Source organism: Crinia signifera, chromosome 2, assembly GCF_055691185.1.
Source record: "Crinia signifera chromosome 2, ASM5569118v1, whole genome shotgun sequence".
Classification (NCBI taxonomy): Eukaryota; Metazoa; Chordata; class Amphibia; order Anura; family Myobatrachidae; genus Crinia; species Crinia signifera.
Window position 1 is genome coordinate 63957173 of NC_139218.1, and position 19105 is coordinate 63976277.

Consider the following 19105-nt stretch of genomic DNA (forward strand, 5'->3'; position numbering starts at 1 on the left):
AAGGACAGATCCCTGAGGACACTGACAGGAGGAATGGAAGGTGGTGAGGTGGTGCCAGAGGCAGAGACTGAGAAGGAACGTCTGGTGAGGAAAGAGGTAAACCAGTCAAGGACAGTGCCAGACAGGCCAATATTTTGGAGTGTGTGGCGGAGGAGAGGGTGATCAACAATGCCAAAGGCAGCAGAGAGGTCCAGAAGGATAAGCAGAGAGCAGTGGCCCCTGGATTTAGCTGACAGCAGGTCATTGGCGACTTTCACCAGGGTGGTCTCAGTGGAGTAGAAAGGGCAAAATCCTTATTAAAGGGGATCAAGGATGGAGTGGTCAGAGAGGTAGCTGGTGAGATGCCTGTAAACCAGCCGTTCAATTAGTTTGGAGGCGAATGGGAGAAGAGAGATATGGCGGTAGCCTGTGGGTGATAAAGGGTCCAGGTTGGGCTTTTTAAGAATAGGTGAGACTAGAGCAGGGGTGGATTGGTAAATAAATCCAGCCCAGGAAAAATCTTGAAGCAGCCTGGGGGGGGGGGGGGGGGTACCGCCACTTACTGAGCTTCAGTGAGTCTGCCCACTGCCACGCTGCAGCTGCTTCTGTTCACCGCCATGCAGCACCTGCTTCCGTCCACTGCTACCCTGAAGCTGCTTCCACCCACCCCCATGCTGAAGACATGACTGAAGAGCGACCCATGGCCATCTTCACAGCAGTCAAAGCCGCATCCTGTCATTGCCATATTTACTTTGGGCAGCCAGGAGTTGGTCGCTGCAGCTGTGGCCGCTAACTGCTGTGGTAGCTTGGTCGGCGGCCCAGTCAGGGGGTAAAGCGGCAGCCCAGCCCGAGATTGCATCTGGTGACTGTGGGTCTGGGCAATGAGGGGGGAGGGGAGGATGAGAGGGTGAAAGAAAGCAGATTGTGGTCAGAGAGTGGGAAGGAAGAATTAGAGAAATCAGATAGATTGCAATGGTGGGTGAAGATGAGCTCAAGGGAGTGTCCGAGATTATGAGTGGTGGTGTAGGTCCATTGAAAAAGTCCAAAGGAGGCGGAAAGGGCAAGAACATTAGAGGAGGCAGCATTATTGATGGTAATAGGAATTTTAAAGTCACCAAGGATATTAGAGGGGACGTCGGAGGCAAGAAAGTGTGAAAGCCATGCAGCAAAGTTATCAAGGAAAGGGGAGCAATGGCCGGGGTAGATCACAGCCACAAGGAGGTGAATGGGGTAGAAGAGAAGGCTAGTGTGTACCTCAAAGGTGGAGAATGTGAGGGAGGGCTCAGGAGGGAAAATGCGGAAGGTGCAATTGGGGGAGAGAAGGATACCCACTCCTCCACCCTGGTGGCCATCAGGTCTGACCGAGTGGGTGAAGTAGAGGCCTTCATAGGAGAGGGCAGCAGGGGAGTTAGTGTCAGAGGAGTAGAGCCAGGTTTCAGTGATGGCGAGAAGGTTAAAAAGGAGATGAAGAGGTTGTGGAAAGTTGGAAACTTGTTGCAGATTGATCTACCATTCCACAGGAGAAAGGAAGGTGTGACAGGGATTAAATTGTCTGGGTTGTGGGTGTGTGAGTGGTGTGTGAATTGAGAGGGGGTGAGACCTGACAGTGAGGACTGGTATGGGACACGATAGAGGAGCCATATTTCCAGTACAGACGTTGTTCAGAATAGCAATATAAAATGGAGACGGTGTGGCCTAGAATGAGCAGTGAGAAGGTGATGTACTTTTAGGCGAGGAGTGCCTACAGAAAATATAGGAATATAAAGGATGACTGAAATTGTTACACAGTGATTGCAGTTAGTGTATAAGGGTGCCAGGTGCAATACTTATTATGAATACGTCACTGGAGAGGAGAAATAAAGGAAAAACCCGACAACTTACGCTCGGTACGTGCCAGTTCCGCTGAACAATAACAGACATCTACACGAGCGAAGTCAAGCACAAATGCTAATTAAACACAAAAGAGGACCTAGTTACATTATCATTGTCTTAAATTATTCAATGGCAATGTGGACAGAGGCCCTGGCACCTGGCGTGCCGTAGTAATGTGCTTTAAAGCATTTTAGCCATGTTAAGTTTAGAACAGTGCAATGATTTACATCACATTACTACAATGTTCAGTGGCAAATGAAGGATTTTTTAAGGGAGGTTCCCACATGTAATCCAAAATCTCACACTCTGCATTGGAGTAAGAAGGGGAATCTGGGGGAATGGTAAAATCCCTAAAAATTGTATTTTTATAAATTCGCTACTGTATGAAATAGAGTATTAATATTTAATAGTACAGATGGTCTATAGTATAGGCTGTTTCAAACATTTAAATCAAATAAGTGGTAAGGAAAAGGTTAAACATATAATAAATAAATACACAAACATTATAGAACCAGTACTGCACTTTCTAAGCTCACAATCTCCCACTTCATGGTAAGGCTCCTGTCTCTTCCTCCTGGCAGCTGCTCTCCATTGCGATATTTGAGGGCTCAGATCCACACTTATGGCGTGTACACATGGTGAAATTCCTTTGCTATTCGACTTAAGATTCAATTGCTATTAAATCTTTGCTAACCCTGTACTATTTACATACAATTCATACTATCTACATTCAGTTTGCACTATATAGTCATTGCTGCGCTGTCTGTTTGGCTTTTCGATTTCAGATGAATGGGAGCGCGCATACGCATCGAATCCCGATTTGATTTTGACTATATAGTCAAAATCAAATGTCAAATTGTACTGTTTGTACTTCATACAGTAAATGTGGTAGAAGAAGCTGGTACACTGGGCATGTGCAGCAGCTCTCCTCTGTCCCTTACACTGCATGATGTGGTGGCAGCTCTATCGATCATATTATATAGATCATATTATATACCAGTGTTATTGTTGTCATATTTTAAGGCACTTGTTAAGAGGAGGGGTGTTTCCAGGCAACCAGAACCCCCCCCCCCCCCCCCGCGTTTGTCTGTGCTGTGATGTACCTCTGCTGTCTACATTGTCATTGTAGACCTTATAACTATTAACAATACATATAGGGCCTTATTCTAGTTCACTCTTTCTGACAAAATCCTTAGATTAACAAAACCATGTGCACTGCAGGGGGGCAGATGTAACATGTGCAGAGAGAAGTAGATTTGGGTGAGTTATTTTGTTTCTATGCAGGGAAAATACTGGCTGCTTTATTTTTACACTGCAATATAGATCTCACTTTGAAGTAAAACCCCACCCAAATCTAATTCTCTCTGCACAAGTAACATCTGCCCCACCTGCAGTGCACATGGTTTTGTCCATCTAAGAAGGATTTTGTCAGAAAGAGTGAACTAGAATAAGGCCCATAGTACCAGTCCCATAGAAAAGTCTCCACAGAAAATGTATTTAAATACAAACACCTCTATTTCTGCTGTTTACATGAAATGTAAATCTTCTTTTCTGCAGTAATCTAAATGGAAATATCAATTGAGTAGTAAATGGCTGTGATTTGATAATATCCATAAGATAGATCTGAGTACTATCAGCTTGGAGGATCAATATGCAATTAGCTAATTAGCAGTGATTAGATAGTTGTGTTGATATTCATCAGCATCATTGCTTCTTATTGGATCAGCCCACCAGTACCCACAAGTGGTATTAGAAATTTCTGCAGTTCATAATTTTTATGCAAATGTAACACATCTGTGTGTTACATTTGCATAAAAATTCCCTTTCTCATACCTTCTTTCACAGGACGGTCCCACAGTGGCCCACTATAGGGGGAGTGTTGCTGGTGCTTCCACAGAATGCGGCAAAAATAGAAATAAACTGATGTTTGTTTTAAAGATCTCTAATCTTGGAGGGGTGGGATGTTCCCTTCTGTAATCAGGTAATGCTTTCTTAGCACTGCTCATCCTCATGCCCTGTCTCTAGGCATAGGGCTTCACTAAGCAATAATGCCTACTAATCTATATACTGTATAGATGTAAATATACGCAATTCAAGTTCATATATGTACAGTATCGAAATGTGTATCTTACCCACAGAAAATGGAATGGGATCATTCGTCAGACTGCATTTAGGTCTACAGTCATTAGGTCGACCCCACTAGGTCGACTGGCAGGAAGGTCGACCTGACTTAAGGTCGACATGGGCCAAGGTCGACATGACTTAAGGTCGAATTTGCATAAAGGTCGACATGAGGAAGGTCGACTGGTCATAAGGTCGACATGGGTTTTTCACTGTTTTTTTATCCGAATGTCGACACAGTCGGCATGGACACAGTTGGCAATGAGAATCGGACCCTCGCATCGCTCGCTTCGCTCGCAATGCTTCGGGCACGGTGCCTCGCTGCGCTCGGCACACTATTTTATTCTCCCACCACGCCCTAGTGGATTGTAGGGCATGAAATACCGCCTGTCGGCACATGTCGGCTCAAAAAACAGTGAAAAACCCATGTCGACCTTATGACCAGTCGACCTTCCTCATGTCGACCTTTATGCAAATTCGACCTTAAGTCATGTCGACCTTGGCCCATGTCGACCTTAAGTCAGGTCGACCTTCCTGCCAGTCGACCTAGTGGGATCGACCTAATGACTGTAGACCTAAATGCAGTCTGACGAATGACCGCATCCCCAGAAAATAATAGTTTAAACCCCTTAAGGCCTACTTATATATAATAGGCTTCCCGATCTAACATAACCACCGATCTGAGGGAATTGGTTGGGAAAGTGTCAGTGTCAGGGGACCAGGACTTTGTAATCATGTTGGGGGGGGTGTCAGGGTATTGACACACTTTCTCGCTGATATAGGGGACCTTTAGCTGGGTCAGGCTGCCCTTTTGGCACCTCTGACAAATCCCAGGGGGCCGATGGAATTGTGGGCCAAGCGTGGGCACAGAGAGAGCATGGATAGCTGCACAGCTTTCGGGACCTCCTTTACCCGTGTAAATCCAGCCCTCTGCCACTGGACTGGGGGTGTGCCGCACAGCCAGGTCCACGATTTGTGCATATCCAAAGGTGCCCGCATGCACAAATGCCAGGGCCGATTAGAAGGCCCAGTCCTTCACTGGCCTCTACCCGCTGTTAGAACCATAATTGCATTTGTATGTACATTATATTTTATCAGCAGTGTCACAGACAACTACAATTATGCTGTCACCCTACATTAGCATACGTGTTGGAATGCAGACAGGACGAGCTGCAGTCTGTTATGTACTGATGCACAAAAATGCTGAATTAACCTCAAGTCAGACTTGATTATGCGCTATAAAAAATAAGAAGGGTTTTTAGCATTTTCTTTTCTTTCCAAGGTATTCTGACCTACAGCTGAGCATCTGATCATGGCATGTACATTGATGATTTCTGCCAACTCAATTTTAATGCTATTGTTAAGGGGGCAGTTTAGGCTAGATGGAGATCTACACTACACTAGTATCAGCGACCATAGGAAAGATCATCAGAAAAGGGTTTTTAATAAACCCCTAACAAGAAAAAAACATGGTAGTATTTTGGTGTGCTTAAGAGGCAAAAATAAACCAGAAATGTGAAAGTTTTCCCCCCTTTAAATACAGGTCGAGTATCCCATATCCGAATATCCGTTATCCGAATTATTCCGAAATACGGACATTCCAGAAAGTGAAAAAAAATTTTTTTTTTGCTAAAAACTCACTGGGGACATATGTAACAGCATCACTGGGGACATGATATGTAACTGGCACTATATATGTGCAAGACAATGATTGCTTGGCATTCAAATTCAGTGCTGAGATAGTACACACATTTTATTTCACGTTTTGAAACCTTGTTTTTTGAACAATTAAAATATGTTTGTGTGTATTTTATGTGGTAATAAAATATATTTGTGTGTATATTATGTGTTTATACAGCATAAATGCAAGATACTTCAAAATACATCATTGAAATATTAAAATATTCCGAAATACGGAATAATCCGTTATCCAAAATTCTCCTGGTCCCGAGCATTTTGGATACGGGATACTCAACCTGTAATTTCATAATTCTGTTTAGACAGCAATAACATATTACAGAAAGTTACTCACAGCAAAATGCTACAAAACCTGCTAAAGCCAATGTGACAGTTTTTTTTCCTAATACCTGTAACACACAGGAGTGCTTTACTGCCCTCTGCTGGCTGATTAGATATTCAATACACATAGCTGAGCATTCAAAATGTATACTGTAGGTTTCTGTTTATTTGTAGCAAAAGGACGATTTTTTTTATCCCGGAACAAAAACTAAAGACCTCATCCTATAATCTACTAAAATAAAAAAAACATTTCAAAGTTATTATTTATCAAGGATTTTCTTTTTAATACCAATATTAGAACAGTGCTTTAATAGGATAGCAAGACTTCCCATTTTAGTTATTGTTCCTTGGCCACCTGATTTATTTATTTATTTATTTACAGTTTCTTATATAGCGCAGCAGATTCCGTTGCGATTTACAATAGTAGACAGTGATAAGACAAACTGGGTAACAACAGACAGACTTGGAGGTAGGAGGGCCCTGCTGCAAGCTTACAATCTATAGGGATATAGGGGGGAAACATAAGGACAGGCACCAGTAATAGCATAGCAGTTACAAGTCCAGAAGGGAAGCTATATAATACATAAGTGCCTCGGAGGGTTATGCATGTAGAACTTAAATATGATAGGCTTGCCTGAAGAGGTGAGTTTTCAGGGAACGCTTGAAAGTTTGGAGACTGGTGGAGAGTCTTAATGTGCGTGGAAGGGCATTCCATAGGATGGGAGCAGCCCGATAAAAGTCCTGTAATAATGAATGGGAGCTAGTGATCCGTGCAGAAGAGAGACGCAGATCTTTTGTAGAGCGTAGTGGTCGAGATGGGAGATATTTTGTGATAAGTGCAGAGATATATGCTGGTGCAGTATGGTTAATAGCTTTATAAGCAAGTAGAAGTGTTTTATATTGAATACGGTAATATACAGGCAGCCAATGGAGGGACTGGCAAAGCGGATCAGCAGACGATGAGCGTCTTGCAAGGAAGATCAGCCTAGCAGCAGCATTTAAAATTGATTGCAGTGGTGAGAGTCTGTTCTTGGGAAGACCAGTTAGGAGACTATTGCAATAATCAATGCGGGATATAATGAATGCATGGATAAGAGATTTGGTAGTGTCTTGTGTGAGATAGGGTCGTATTTTGGATATGTTTTTTAGATGCATGTAACATGATTTGGAGACAGATTGAATGTGGGGAAGAAAGGACAGTTCAGAGTCGAGGATGACCCCTAAGCAACGAGCTTGTGGGGTAGGGTAGATTATCGAGTTGTCAACAGCGATGGAGATGTCAGGATGGTAACTGTTCTTAGTTGGCGGGAATATAAATAATTCCGTTTTGGAAATATTGAGTTTGAGTTGGCGACAAGACATCCAAGATGAGATGGCAGAGAGACAATCAGAGACTCGACCCAAAACCACTGGTGACAACTCTGGGGTTGATAGATAGATTTGAGTATCATCAGCATACAAGTGATACTGAAATCCGAAAGAGCTGATTAGTTTGCCAAGAGAGGAGGTATAGATTGAGAAAAGCAGAGGACCTAAGACTGAACATTGCGGAACTCCGACTGACAGAGGTAATGAAGAGGAAGTAGAGTTAGAGAAGCGAACACTAAAAGAGCGATCAGATAGGTAAGATGTGAACCAGGAAAGGGCTGTATCATTAAGACCTAGGGAGTGTAGTGTTTGTAAGAGAAGAGAGTGATCGACGGTGTCAAATGCAGCAGAAAGATCAAGAAGAATAAGTAGTGAGTAATGGCCTTTAGACTTAGCCGTTACCAGATCATTCACCACTTTAGTCAGTGCTGTCTCAGTGGAGTGTTGAGAGCGAAAACCTGACTGAAGTGGGTCTAATAGGGTGTTAGAGTTAAGAAAGTTTGTGAGGCGAGAGTAGACAAGTCTCTCCAGTAGCTTGGAGAGGCATGGGAGCTGAGATATAGGACGATAGTTAGAGAAAGAGTTAGGGTCAGAATTCTGTTTTTTTAGAATAGGAGTTATCACTGCATGTTTGAGCAGAGAAGGAAAAGTACCAGTAGTAAGAGAGAGATTGCAGATTTTAGTTAAGGTTGGAATAATCACAGGAGATAGATTTTTAATGACTTGCGCAGGTATAGGATCGAGAGGAGAGGTAGTAGAGTAAGAGGATAAGAAGAGTGCGGATACTTCCTTTTTATTTGTGGGCTCAAATGAAGAGAAAGTGCCAGAGGGTTCAGGTGTGGGTTAGAGATTGGTAAGCATACCATTTCATCTCGGATGTTATCAATCTTGTCCTTAAAGTAGGAGGCAAGTTCTTGTGCACTGATGGTAGCCGGTGGGGGAGGAGGGGGAGGGTACAGAAGAGACTTAAAGGTGTTAAAAAGTCGCTTAGGGTTGGTGGCATGAGAAGAGATGAGAGATTGGTAGTATGTTTGTTTGGCAGTGTCCAAAGCATTGCTGTAGGAGTGGAAGCTAGTTTTATATGCGAGGAAATCAGTCATACTACGAGATTTGCGCCATTGGCATTCTACTTTACGTGACTGATTTCGTAGTTGTCTTGTTGTTTTGGTGTGCCACGGTTGGCATCTAAGCCTACGTGGGGTGTAATGGGTAGCTGGAGACACGTCATCAAGGGCTGTTTCAAGAGTCTGGTAGAGGTGGGAAACAGCAGAATCAGGAGAGGTAAATGTAGAAATTAGTGAGAGCTGTTGTTGCAGGGAGGTGGTAAATTGTGGAAAATTAATTGCATTAGTATTTCTGCGGGTTAGAGTAGGCTTGCATGATTTCAGTGTCAGTGAGCTTGGGGTAATGGAAGAGAGTGAGAGGGTAATGAGATTGTGATCAGAGAGAGGGAAGGGAGTGTTAGTAAAATCAGAGACTGAGCACAGCCTGGTGAAAACAAGGTCAAGGTCAAGGTCAAGATCCATCTCTACTCATCCATACTGTATATCACCAGCAAATTACTAACATGAATGATATATCAGAATGTACAAGTGGATCAGTTAAATGTAAACACACCTATACAGTATACTGTAAGAGAACAGATCTTTTGAGGCATATGAATGAAGATCAAAGAATTACCTAGTTATAATATTGTGACAGAACCACTTTTTTGAGCTTTTTTAATTTTTTTGGTGTTATAGTTTTTTATGTATTGCTCATGGTTGCCTACCCTCCCGGAATGGCCGGGAGGATCCCGAAAATCGGTTCCTCCTCCCGGCCCCCCAGAAAAGTGGGCAACCCTCCCGGATTCTGAGGGACCCCCACGCCACCCCCGATTGCAGCGTGTTCCCCCATACCTCTGGGTTTAAAAGCGGCAATCCACGGGTCTCAGAGGAGGGGGCGGAGCTAAAATGTCCACAATCGCGTCATTTTAGCCCCGCTCCCCTCCCCAGAGATCCGTGAATTGTTTTTTCCCATGCTGAGGGCGGGGCTTAATGATGTAACGATCAAAGCCCCGCCCCCCAAACTGCAGCTGGAAGTCGCTTCTCCCGGAGAGGAGACAGAAAAAGTAGGCAACCCTGGTCTGTCTCCAACTGTTGCTGGTAATACACATGAAAGATTGTTTAAAACACATATATTGTATACTCCTCTTTAATGGTCTTTTTACAATTGGTGGGCAATGGGTGGTAATACCTATCTTAACCCTTTCAGTGTCAAGTGAATATGTCAAAATAGGTGTGAAAATTGTTAAGCACACGTTTTTATTCATCATCATTTTTAACTTCTATAAGAAATATAATCTTTTTTTACACCTTTATTATTTGAATATACATAACAAATTTGAGTGACGCTGGCATTTTTAGGGGATATTTTGCATATCTCTCACAGAGAAGTTGGCACTCAAAGGGTTAATAAACCATTGCATAAATAATTACATAACTGATTACCGCCACAATGTTTTTATGCTGCAAACCCCCTTTTGGCAAATGATTGCTGCCATCATAACGCCGCACATGAATTTGGTTACATAAGGCCCCATTTAATACTTTAGCAATTGCTAAAGATGCTATGTCCTCCTTTTAGTATTTAACATACAGCAGTAAGCTTGATTTAGCACCGTTTACAGCTGTAACACTAACACCACATCTTTGTGTGGCAGTAACGATGCCAGCAATGGGGACCCAGCAGCAGTCCCACCAGGTAAAAATGTAATCTGCATATTGCAGACCAGCCTTCACACATGTGCCCCATGCTGGCAGTGGTAGGCTACCAGTACCAGAGCGGAGAATGACAATGAGTAGGAAGGCGTTGCTAAAAGTTGGGTAAGTAATGTTAAATACCAAAGGAATATTCATTCTTAAATGAAAAAAGCTACTAATTCCCAGTATCTATCAGTGGGCCTGATTCACACCCTGATGTAGAGTTGCGGAAATTGCTATTTTGCGATTATGCACCTGAGATTGCAGTTTCAGTGCCAGCTGAGGGCATCAACGGGGCAACGACCGACCGTTTTGTGGGAAGCATGTCCAGAACGCAAAGGGGGTAGGGCCACGATGACTGCATGACCAAATATGGCTGCCCGGCACCTGGCTTCTCAGCTAGGCTATGGAGCCAGGGGATAGCTGGTAATTTGCAAGCTCTTCACAGTGTAGTGAAGCCCTCGCACTTTAGGGATTTGCCTGCAAACAAAATTGCGGGCACATCCAAAGGAGAGACCTGGCAAACAGGGAATTCTCATCCGGTGCTGGGCGACCTCTCTGCAGGATGAAGTTTACAACTGTCTGAATCAAGCCCAGTCTGCGCTGTCATGCTTCAGAAGCAGTGAGTATGCCAATGGTTCGTCTGTCCTTATTCTAAACTCTGAGGCTCTCTGCTAGTCAATGAACACATCAAAATTAATTTCACGGCGTTCGTGTTTGTAAATAAAATTTACTGGGTTGTTGTTTTATAATAGATTTCCCTGATTAATATTTAAAAAGTGACAAGTTCACATTGATATACAAGTCAATGAGAACAAAGGTGAAGTTCATATAGATTTTAAAGTCAACATTTAGATTTGTTGGCTTGAGCGATCTGGAACTCTGAGTGCTTACAATTTTAATAGGTTAAGAAAAAAAAACAATAATCTAATAACACAAGCTTGTAGCTTGTACCCTGTGACTTAATAAACACTGCTGTCTAAAATCACATTAACCTACCTGATTTATAGGATCACTGCTTCCTGTGGAAATCAATACAGTAAGTTTCTCTGTATAATTACCTTTTACAACAACCATGAAAGCAACTAAGAAAACATCCAGTGGCCTCATTTACTCTACATACTCCTATTAATGATGAACACATGTCGTCATATCTTATTTAACATGCCAAGTATACTGTATGTACTTCATAGATTGAACATGAAGGATCTGAACTAAGGACGTGATTCTGGAAGGCTCGCTAAGCAGCGGTCTTTTGCTGCTTAGCTAACCCCTTAACGCTGCCCAACCAAACACCCGCCCCTGGCTGCACCCCCTCTGACACTGAACACACCCCATCGCATGCAGCCGTAGGGTAGAAAAATCATTTGATGGTCACCAATTATCGAATAATTTCTCTCCCCTTAGGAAATAAAAGTCAGTCTTCACTGACTTTTATTTCTGTCGGTGTTCGCCGAAAAGGGGGTGGGCACTGATGTCATGTGATGTCAGCTGCCCACCTCCGGCAGGCAATGGCCTGCCCAAGTTCCCAGGGGAACGCCCAGCGTTTTGATGGGGACGCCCACAAAACATTGGCCGTTCCCCTGCTCCAGCTCTGTTTCCGCCTCCGTCTGCCCCCGGCTTTCCCTCCCTGCAACGAACGGCCCGGCGAGTATGTAATTCATATAGGCCGTCCAGTGCCAGGGTTTGCACAAGCGCATGCACAAACCCCGACCTGGGGCCAAATTCGGATCGGCCCCTATGTTTCGAATGTAATATTGAAATGAGAACAGCTAAGATTATGTCTTCAATTACTTTTTTGTAAAATGGCCCATACTAGCTACCTACCTATCATAGGTTAGATATATTACACTACCAGTAGCATACAGTAAAATATTATTTTTTATTGCTCTATTCATTACATTCTATGGGTATATAATGTATCACAGCCACAGGGACAACTTGTTTGGACCACTGGGACTAAGTCTTTGCAGTGCTTTTACAGACCGGGATGTTATCCAGGGCCCCCATAACATATTCCCCCCCCCCCCCCCCCCCCATAACACTCTGTTTCACTGCTGTTATATACTTAAACTGCTATTGAATTATTAGAGGTGGGGCTAGGTTTAGTTTAGCTGCGATTGATTTACAGCATCACTCATGCATCATGCTGAAAATAAATATCTGGCATTTCTGTGCCAAAAGAAAACGAAGGAGCAAACCAATGTACTGCCAGTCACAATAGCTTCTTTAAATAAAAGACCTTCTCAGATGAGAAATCCTTGTCCATGGTGCTGATACAGTTTATGGAATTCTTGGATACGTGTTCTACAGCTCCTCCTAGTGGTCATTTGTATCAAACAACAAATATTATGTGCTGAATGTAATGCCGACCTGATTTGGTGGCTGTGCACGATGCTGGGAAAACTGTTTTTTAAAGGAGTAATAGCTTACAAAGCATGGTTTTGTAAGTGATAGCCTCTTTAAAAAAAAAATCCAAGGTTGAGTGGCATCCAGCATTGCAGCCGAACTCAGGCAGCGTTCCATTCCACTCTGTAGTTCTAAATTGCTGTATCAAAAGTGATCTGCATTACCTAAAACATTAAAACCCTTTTTATGGGTGGGTTGTATATTTTAAAGCGCCCTTTCCAGTGTGTGTTTTTAAATTGGGAGTAGTGCAGGGGGAGTTCAGGGGGGTAGTGCAGGGGGAATCGCCTGCAGTTATCACCAGTGCTAATTCCCGCCCACCTTATGGCTCCTGGTTATCAGCATAAAACATTACACACTTAAGCCTGCCCCCCAGAAATAGTTGACTGGGGGGCGGGCTTAACACTAATGGTTTATGCTGATTCCCAGGTGCCGTGCAATCATCACTGGTGAAACTCCCCGGAAGTATAATAGGGATCAGTATGAAATCCCGGTGGTCGGAATCCCAACGGTCAAAATACCGATGCAGGAATCCCGACCACAGCAATGTCGACAAGGGGGGGCCATGGATCGCCCCCCGAACCCCCATTGCTGGCTCGCTGCGCTCGCCACGCAGCGGATCTGGTGCCTCGCTACGCTCGGCACACTTTTTTATTCTCGCTCTGTGGGTGCCGTGGACACTCATAGAGGGACAAAGTGCCGGCATTGAGGCGGTCGGGATTCCGGCGTCTGTATTTCGATCTAAAGGGGCATACACATGTAGAGATGTGTGCTAAGCAATTTTGCTAAGCTATTTAGGGTAAGCGATTTCCTGGTGTCCAGATCTCCCATGGGGACCACATACACATGCAGAGGTTTGTGCTAAGCGATGTTGCTAAGCAATTTTGCTTAAGCAAAAATAGGCCGAGTAGTGGTTCAGAATGAGAGATTGCGATCAGTATCTCTCAATCTGTACACACAGATGTTTGCAGTCACTTGCTAAACAATATGACTAGATTTTGACTGCATGCACTGATTTAGCAGAAGATAATTAATCTCTCGGGGCATACACACAGAGGGATCTGTGCTTTCTTTCTAAGCAATATAGTCAGATTGCTTAGAAAATAGCATTAAATCGCTCCGTGTGTATGCTAAATGAATGTGCAAATATTTGACCAATAAGCATGTGCCACACGGATCATCATAGTATATGAAACTTTACCACTTATAAATATGTTGTATAAAAACTGCAGTACTTACGCGTAAGTACATGAACAGAGTTAAATCTATTTTTATTTCTTTATGATCTGTTTATTTATGGTTACGCTAATTAGTTTTTTTGGTACTTATGTATTATCTGGGCTCCCATGTTAAATGCACCCCATTTTTTCATACCCCTACTATCCAACTACGCATGGAGTTGATTTTATATAGTGTGGCGAGCGCAGCGAGCCACCGTGCCTGAAGCATGGCGAGCGCAGTGAGCCCCGCGAGGGGACGCGGTCTCATAAGAAAAACGGGAGCCCAGATATTACATAAGTACCGTTTTTTTTTCTATTATAAAAGGTGTTGGTAATCAGAGGAATAGATGCTGGTACTCAAATAAAGCTACAAGTTTATAAAAGATATATTGTAGATTCCAAACTGTGAACAAGTAACCCAATGCCTATTATTACCCTTATCTGATATTATAACTTGATTTTTTTCTTTTTGATATAACTATTGCTCCTATAGCGGATCATTGAGTACCAACAGAAAAGCACTGTATCTAGCTAATGCTATGTAGAAAGTGTTGGGTCACAGTAAAAATCAATTTACCTTTTTCAAAATATTGATTGACATTGTGTTGTGTACATGGCTGAGTGATCTTCAACGATCATTCAAACTGTCTGTTCAACATACTGTATAGATAGTGACAAAATACATAAGCATGTTCAGTAAATTCAATACCATCCAAATGCAGTGACCTGGCAGCAGCTATTTTCCATAAATCTGTCCTCCCATAAGTAATGTTTAAACCCTGTATACAACCATTTAAGAACCTTCCCATAATGAGGATGATTTTAATAAATCTCAGAGTTGACAGCTGTATATCACAGTTGTGAATAGTGCGCCTCTTCCAGCATAGATCCTCATGATGGCTGCTTGACAGGTCTACCGATATATATCTCCATGTGTGTCTCATGGCTTGCTCACTGCACTGTAATATGTTATTTATGATGTCAGATTAGGCTGCATCAATCACTATAATAGACATTGTCAGAACTGCTAACTACAGTAGCTGGGTTTGTATAATAAGATCATTTATTTTACTAGAATCTTAAATGGATTGGATTGGAAATGTATCTATGTTTGGATGCCTTTTAAACATTAAGCAAATGTATTCAGTTGTATTACTAAACTGGTTGACCGTCTTTAGTATTAAAAGACAGTTATAAGATATGTGATAACAGTAACATACAGTACAGTACACTGGTACGGTTCCTTCACTGTGTTTACCAGAACTATGTCCATTCACTCTGATGTTAATGAGGCTTCTACTGATCTAGCAGTTCCAATGACCGCACCCATTAAAAACTAATGCAGCGGGCAGTGCTAGCATGTGACCGGGGAAGGTGTGTTAGGTTTAAGCATTAGGGTTAGGCTGTGGGGAAGGGGAAGGTTAGGGTTATGCCAGAGATGGAGGGATAGGCACCTAGACGAGAACGGCCTGATTCAGAGGTGGGAACAGTTGTATTTGCTATTGCAGTTGTTTCAGATTCATGCCTGCGGCAAAATGCTATTGCTCGTGTCAGGATTTTCCCTTGTGTACTTGTGTGTGAATGAAGTATGCAAGACGGCCACGTTCCATTACAATGGACGGTGTAAATAAGTCAGCGAATTGTCCACCGTCAGTGTCTTCTTCTCAATTCTGGCTAAACATAACCTCTGTGGCTGCGGTACTGTGTCTGAGAATGCAGATGCTGGCATTGTCAATCCAACTACACTTCCATCATGCCCATACGATTGCCTTGGTTTGCATTTACGTCAGGCCATCCCCGAAGCATGTGCTGTAGGGGTTTTCAGGACTTTCTGCTTGCACAATAGCAAATAATCACACAATTGTGCAAACATCCTCACTTTACGGAAGCCCGGATTCGTGCAAAACTGCTTGCGGGCCCCATAGGGTAGCGAGCACTTTGATGTACATTTGGGATTCAGCAGGGTGATGAGTTGTGCCTGATGCACTGCCATTGCCAACATTTAAACCCAGCAGCAACAGTAATTCACCTGCAACTGAATCTTCCCCTTAAGGTGCCCATACACGGTGCGATGAACCCCGAGCTTTTAGTACTAGTTTACATAGTATCTAGTACAAAAAGCATACATTGTTCTACAGCAGTTTGTACTAGATATGAGGCAAACTAGTACTAAAAGCACGGGCAGCACAGACTTTATGTGCTGTATGATGGGATGTGCACGGTTGCGCGCATCTTCTCAACGCACTGTCCTGTCGCACCGTGTATTGGCAACTTTAGTCTGAGAAAAATATTATAATGGAAGAAACAAAACTTTCTATTCTTTGACACATTAGAAATAAAATCTGGTTCATTTGCATCATCATTATGCAAGCCCTTGCGGGGCTCGCTATGCTCGCCACGCTTCGGGCTCAGTGGCTTGCTTCGCTTGCCACACTTTGTAAAATTAACTCCACGCCCACGTGGATAATGGGGGTATGACGTGGATAGTGGGTATATGATTGTGTTAGTGGGTGTTGTGTGTGTGTGTGTCTGTAGTGTGTGTGTAGTGTGTGTGTAGTGCTTCATACTAACCCATCAACGATGTCCCCGGCGCCTCCGGCACTCGGCTCCCCACACTCCCGACCGCCATGACAGTACTCCCCGGTGGGCACAATGTACGCAATTAGCGTAGTGCCGCTGCGGGAGCAGGGAAACCATGTGATGCTCCCCCAGTGGTCACTATACTAAATGACGTCCATTGCTGCCATCCATCTCAGCACAGCCTGTATCTCTGCCCGTCTGCCGCTGAAGCCCCGCCGACTGGATCGCTGCCCGTCCTTCATCCCCCCGCCGCACCTCCTTCAGCCCACCGGCACGTAAGTCCCCACATATTAGCAGGGCGCCCGGCAATGGCTACGCTGACAACGTAGCCAAAGCTATGTTGTCAGCGTAGCGTAGCTGGGCGCCCTGCTAATACATAAGTACCCTGGCTGCTTTATTTCTACATTGCAATATAGATGTCACTTTGAAGAAAAACCCCACTCAAATCTAAATCTGCACATGTTACATCTGCCCCCCTGCAGTGCACATGGGGGGTTATTCTAGTCCATTCTTTCTGACAAAATACTTCTTAGATGGACAAAACCATGTGCACTGCGGGTGGGGCAGATGTAACTTGTGCAGAGAGAATTAGATTTGGGTGGGGTTTTTCTTTAAAGTGAGATCTATATTGAAGTGTAAAATCATGCAGTCAGTATTTTCCCTGCACAGAAACAAAATAACTCACCCTAATCTAATTCTCTCTGCACATGTTACATCTGCCCCCCTGCAGTGCACATGGTTTTGTCCATCTAAGAAGGATTTTGTCAGAAAAAATGAACTAGAATAAACCCCATGGTTTTGACCACTTGAGAAGGAATTTGCCTCTGAGAGTGAACCAGAATAAGGCCCATAGTCACAAGGTAGAGGAGAAAGGTACTCTGTCTTTTTGTAGGGCCACTCTTTACAAATAGTTTAACTTGTAATGTTGCCCATAGCAGCCAATCAGATCCTATTTATTATCTTCTAGAAGATGCTAAATAAATAAGAAGTAGCTTCTGATTGGTTGCTATGGGAAACATCCCATCTTCAAAAGAACTCCCATCTTAGTAAATTTACCCCATGGAGTCTCAATAAATCTCAAATAAGACTAGCCCAACATGTACCATTTTCCGTAGTTAAATCCTTTTGTGTTATCACAAGTAATGCATGTAGCAACAATTCATACTGTTGGACACAATACACTTGAAAGGCAGCATTATGTAAACAACATACAGTATCAATGCCATCAAATAACACAGAAAACTGAACACAACATTTTAGTGTAGTCTCAGGATAAATCATATCTGATAATCCTCATTAATATATAATTCCTCCGTAGCTATCAGTTTACAAGTATATGTTTTGTTGGTAGTCATCTGAGTGACTAAAAGCTCACTGCTGTATGCACAAAAACATAATATGAAAATCTTCATAACATTAAAGAGATTATCATTATTCATTTAGCACAGCATATTAAATATATTAAATCTTTCTTGATGATAGTTCTTTTTAAAAACAAAATCCTTCAATCTTTTGTCTATTCTAGGAAAATACATTTTCTACACGCTAAGTATATTGTGGCTGAGCGCCGGCTCAAACTGATCCGTGCTAATTTGGTTCTGCACTCTTGGTTTTGTGTCTAAAAACTTTATTCATAATAAGCAATTATTATCTGCTCATTTGCACTTAGGAGTGAGAAGGGTTTAATTTGCAGCTTGACCGATTTGCCCTTACCTGTGATTATTACACCACTTATACACTTGTCATGTACAATAATCACTCATGTCTCAGTTATTTCGTTTCCAAATGTAACCAAATTTGTCTCTCATCAAATAGTTTTAATGGAACAGTTATTCCTCGGAAAGAATACTCATTTGCTTCAGAAATGTAATTTTCAACTTTAATCATTTTTGAAGGAATCATCTTCCATTATTAGGAAGATCATCCAATTATTCAGCAAAAAAAACTTGTTTAATGTTATAAAAAAAATGTAGCATGGAAATGTTTATCTGGATAATACTGCATTTGATACAGAATAAAGTTTATGGTACTGTATAAGCTAAGGGTCAACTTTGTAACAAGAAGTTTGTAAAGTTTGCAAAACAGAGTATATACTACAGAATTGAAACACTATGGCAAAGTCAGAGAATAATGCTAACAATGGAACAACGGGGGAGGCAGTAATCAATGAACAGCGGATGCTTTCATTTCTGCCTGGCTGCACTTTCCATGCATGAAGAATAGTCTTGAGAAGAAACTGGTCAAACACTCCCCAATACTACAGTAGCCAACCCACTATCTCCTACAAGAGTGTATAATCTTACAGGCTTACACATAGGTTGGCCAGCCAACCACGGCCAGATCTACAGTACTATTAGGCGGCTTTGAGTAGTTAACACAAATTCAGGGTAAAGGGGCCTACACATGGGGAGATGTGCTGAGCGTTCTGATAGATGCTAGATTGCTCAGAACGCTCAGCAAGATCGCTCAGTACACGGCGATGTATCAGAGTTGTGTGCTTAGATATCTGGCATGTATGCTACCCCATAATTCCTGTGTTGATATAATATATATATATAGTTTTCTGCAGTTCCCCGCTATGCATACTTCAACTATTTGATCATCCTTCCAAATGTAACCTATGTAGTACTCCTCCGATGGCTGTCTCATCTGGTACACGGGAAGGATGAACAATATGTGGAACTATTCCTGTAGTGGTATGGATTAGTCACTTAGAATTTACCCATACAGTATATGTACATGTACTGCTTATCTCACACATTGTAACTTATGTAGCGTACCCTAGATGGCAGCCTCCTG